The sequence below is a fragment of the Rosa rugosa genome, chromosome 4 (assembly GCF_958449725.1).
Source record: "Rosa rugosa chromosome 4, drRosRugo1.1, whole genome shotgun sequence".
Classification (NCBI taxonomy): domain Eukaryota; kingdom Viridiplantae; phylum Streptophyta; class Magnoliopsida; order Rosales; family Rosaceae; genus Rosa; species Rosa rugosa.
In genome coordinates, this window is record NC_084823.1 from 16,559,675 (window position 1) to 16,564,624 (window position 4,950).

Below are 4,950 nucleotides of genomic sequence, written 5' to 3' on the forward strand. Positions count from 1 at the left end.
AGAAGGTAATGAAGTACCAGGTTCTTTTTATGAGGCCAAAAAGACGTTGTGTGCGTTAGGGATGGATTACGAAAAGATACATGCATGCCCTAATGACTGCATATTATATAGGGATAATCATATGGATGCGGCAAGCTGCCCTGTTTGTGGTATATCTAGGTGGAAGAAGGGAAAGAATAATGTAGAGAAAGTAGGGGTTCCAGGTAAGGTGTTGTGGTATTTTCCACCTATACCTAGGTTTCGGAAGATGTTTCAGTCGACACAAACAGCTAAAGCCTTGACTTGGCATGCTGATGAGCGAGTAAAGGATGATAAAATGAGGCATCCGGCTGATTCCCCTAGTTGGAAGTTAGTGGATGATAAGTGGCCTGCTTTTAGGTCAGAGCCTAGGAATCTAAGGCTAGCGCTATCCTCTGACGGTTTCAATCCCCACAGTTCTCTTTCTAGTAGATACTCTTGCTGGCCTGTCATATTAGTGAGCTACAATCTTCCTCCATGGCTTTGCATGAAGAGGAAGTATATGATGCTCACTTTGTTAATCTCGGGACCTAAACAACCTGGAAATGACATTGATGTCTACCTCCAGCCATTGATAGATGATTTGAAGATTTTGTGGGATGGGGTTGAAGAGGTATATGACTGTTATAGGAAAGAGTACTTTAAACTGAGAGCAGTACTCTTCTGGACGATCAATGACTTCCCTGCTTATGGGAACCTGTCAGGCAACATTGTGAAAGGATACAATGCGTGTCCTATTTGTCTTGAGCATACCAAACCTCATAGGCTGGGTCATGGTAAGAAGATGTCGTATCAGCGGCATAGAAGATTCTTACCACATCACCATCCTTATCGAAGACAGGCAACAGCTTTTGATAACACTGAAGAAGTTGACCCCGCTCCTGTTCCATTAAGTGGAGAGGAGGTGTTGAAAAGAGTAGAAGGTTTAACCCGACCTTTTGGTAAAAACCACACTCATCCTCCATATAAGGGTGTTGAAGATCAGAACAGACCTTGCTGGAAGAAGAAATCAGTTTTTTTCCAACTTGAGTACTGGAAGTTTCTTCCAGTTCGACATAATCTTGATGTCATGCACATCGAGAAGAATGTGTGCGAAGCAATAATTGGTACATTGCTGAACATTCCTGGAAAAACAAAAGATGGGGTGGCTGCTCGATTAGATATGGTGGCAATGGGTATAAGGACTGGTTTGAAGCCTGAAACAAGCAGAAAAAAGCAGAAGTTACCCTTGGCAAGCTGGAATCTGATGTTAGAAGAAAAAAAAATAGTTTGCACTTCTTTTTTCGGAATGAAGCTAGCTGACCGATTGTGTTCACAAGTGAGGAGTTTAGTGTCTATGGATGATCTTCGGCTTATTGGCATGAAATCTCATGATTGCCATATAGTGCTCCATGACTTACTCCCCATTGCAATTCGCTCTGTATTAAATAAACCTGTTAGGTATGCCATCATCAGATTCTGTCTTTTCTTCAAGGGGATTTGCAGTAAAGTCATCGATGTTGAGAAGCTAAAAAAAATGCAAGCTGACCTTATTGAAACAGTTTGTGAGCTTGAAAAATTCTTCCCACCTTCCTTCTTTGATATTATGATTCATCTTTCGGTCCATCTTGTTAGAGAAGTTAAGCTCTGCGGGCCCGTTTTCTTTAGATGGATGTATCCATTTGAAAGGTACATGAAGACTTTGAAGGGTTATGTTAGAAACCGTACATTTCCAGAAGGTTGCATTGCTGAGGCATACATCGCTGAAGAAGCAGTGGAGTTTTTGGCAGAACGTGATCTAGAAGGAGCTACTGTTGGACTACCAACAAGCGGCACCTTTGAGGATTCATGCAGACCTTTATCAGGCGCCACAATGATTAATCCTGGTAAGAAGGAGTTCCAGCTAGCACATCTGTGTGTGTTGCAGAATACGGATGAAGCAAGGCCGTATTTTGAGTAAGTGAACTTCCATGTTTTTGTAAATCTATTTTGCTTATGTATAAATATTGTAATTTTGTTTACTGAACTTAAGACATTTTCCTTCTTTTTTTGTAGCGAACATTTGGAAATGTTGAAACGTGTTTTTCCAAACTTCCAAAAAATGAGAAATGGCTAAAGGAGAAGCAGAATAAAACATTTGTGAAATGGATACAAGACAAGGTATATGATTGTTTATTTCAGCTCCTTGATTTGGTATATATATTTGTACCTATTTTCATAATTACAAATTTGGAAATGCAGGTTGCATCTGAACTTGTTCATGACGATAACAATGTATCAGAAAAGTTAAGGTGGATTGCTGATGGTCCTAATCCAGAAGTACCTTCATTCTGTGCATACACGATAAATGGGGTTAACTTCACCACCAAGGATCGCGATGATGTCCGCGCAGTGCAACGCAGTGGGGTTTCATTGTTTGCCAATGCCATGCTAGTCTCTAGTGCAAAGGATAAGAACCCTAAATATGATGACACAAATTTTTATGGAGTCATTAGAGATATATGGGAATTAGACTATCATAGCTTTAGGGTACCTATCTTTCATTGTGATTGGGTTGATATCGATAAGGGCATTAAGATAGATGACTTGGGATTTACGTTAGTAAACTTGAATAAGTTAGGTCATTTCAACGATCCTTTTGTGTTAGAGACAGATGTGAAGCAAGTCTGCTACATATCTGACCCTCTTAACGCCAATTGGTCAGTGGTTTTAAGATGTCCGGATAGGGATTACCATGGTCGTGATGATGAAGAGGTGGGAGTCATTGAACTTCAGCAGGAGCACTTTGATGCAACCATGCCACCTATCGATACTACTGAAGGCACTGGTGAACAAACCAGCAATTATATGCGTGATGGGGACGAAGGAATATGGATGGAATGATGAGTGTGAAGTCATAGTTTAGGGTTGTTTATCATTATTTTGATCGTTGTACTTATTTCAATTCAGATTTAAACCTTTGTGATTCTTCATTTCATTTGCAATGTGAATCTATGTTATTACTTGATGTTTACCTTTGCTTAAAGTATATTATTGCATTATATGTTTAATCACTTGCAATTTTGCCTTAGATAACAATTCTGAATCTTTGTTTTATTTTGCTTTACCATGCTTCAATCTGCCTTATTTATGTTTAGCTAACCTATGTCTTTTTGGTTGTAGGTTATGGCTCCTTCAAAGACTTTGGCTACCTCAAGAGCAAAAGAAAATATTCTTAAGGCATTGAGAGCTACAAGAGCGAGGTCTGCACCAGTAGCAGCAAAATCTGGTCTATCAAATGCTTCTGAAAATAATACATCCCCAAAGAAAGCAATAACGTCACTGAAGGTGAACAAGACATTGACCAAGAAGAAGGGCAAATCCTCGAAGGCCACCAGCCCCTTACCAACCGGCTTAAAGTTGCTGAAGCGCGGCTGTGTAACAATGCATAGGATTGTGCGACGAAAAATTCTTGGAATTAAGCAGAAAGTCTTGTTTAACCAGAAGGGGGCGGCTTATGGTGCTGCAGCCAAGGAGATGCAGTCATATATCGGGGTACTAGCACGTACCAAGGCACCTATTTGGAGACCTAGTTGGAAGCAAGTGCCAAAAGATCGTAAAAATAAAATTTGGCAGTGTGTTGAGGTATTCAAATTCTCCTTTCTTTTGTTTATTAATGTAAATACAACTTCATGTTCATATATGGTTTTAATTTGAATAATATCATTTCTTTAGATGGCATTTGAGATACCCCCGGAGGCAAGGAGAATGGTCCTAGCTTCAGCTTCACAGAAATGGAGAGAATTCAAGAGCAAGCTGAGTACACAGTACATCATCCCACATAAGGATGAACCTGAACTGTTAGAGTATCCCCCAGCTGACTACAACTTCATTGAGAAGGCTCATTGGGACATATTTGTTGCTGATCGCTTGTCTGAAGAGTTTCAGGTCGTGTATTTTAATATTTTCTGGCACTTGGTTAAATTATTACTACTCATGTTGGAACCAAAGACATTGATGAATGTTCTTATTTCTGTGGTTTATAGATATTGCACGAGGTGCAGAAGAAAAAGAGGGCTAAGAACAATTACCCTCATCGCATGTCGCGCAAGGGATATGCAAATCTGGAGGTTGAACTGGTGAGCAGAGATTGATGCTCTATTTGTCTTACATGCTAAATTGTTTTATGGTTATTTTGGTTACTTATATTGATGCGATATTCTAGTCTGAGTCTCTAGAAGATTCAGAGCTGGACCGTGCAACAATGTGGATAAAGGCACGACAGGATAAACATGGAAACTTCAAAGATGGTGAGCTAGAGCAGAAGGTTGCAGCAATAGTAAGTAAACTGGTATACTTGTTTTAGTTTATTGAAGCCATCTTTTACAACTATATTACTAAATATACAAAGGTCAAAACGTCACTGATTTATATTGAAAATTATTTTTTGATTTAGGACAAGTTGAGGAAGCAAGTGAGTGACGGTGAGGTGACAACATGCGGCACCGATGATGTATTGACAAAGGCTCTAGGACATGCTGAGCACCATGGCAGAGTACGTGGTGTGGGAGGTTATGTCAAGCCTGCTACGTATTTCAAACTACCTAGGAACAAAAGGAAGACTGTTGAAGAGAGGATTAAGGAAGGCTGCAAGAAACTTATAGAAGAGGAGGCAGAGAAAATTGTGGCACGAGAAAGAGCACATTGGGCTGACACGATAATGAGATTGGAAGCAAAATTAGATGGGAGAGCCCTTCCCATTGAGTCGCCTCCGGCGGGCCATGTTACCAAGGACCTTGGTTCTGGACAAGGTAGCTGCTCCAATTTGCGGGAGAAGTGTCATCTTCAAAAGGCTGAAGACCTTGTTGTCAGCGCAAAGAAGCGTTTGGAGTTAGAGGTTGAAGTTCAGGAGAAAGTACAAGAAGAAAATATTGTGAAGCTGCCGGTGGAAGAACCAGTGGCTATAGAGGTTGA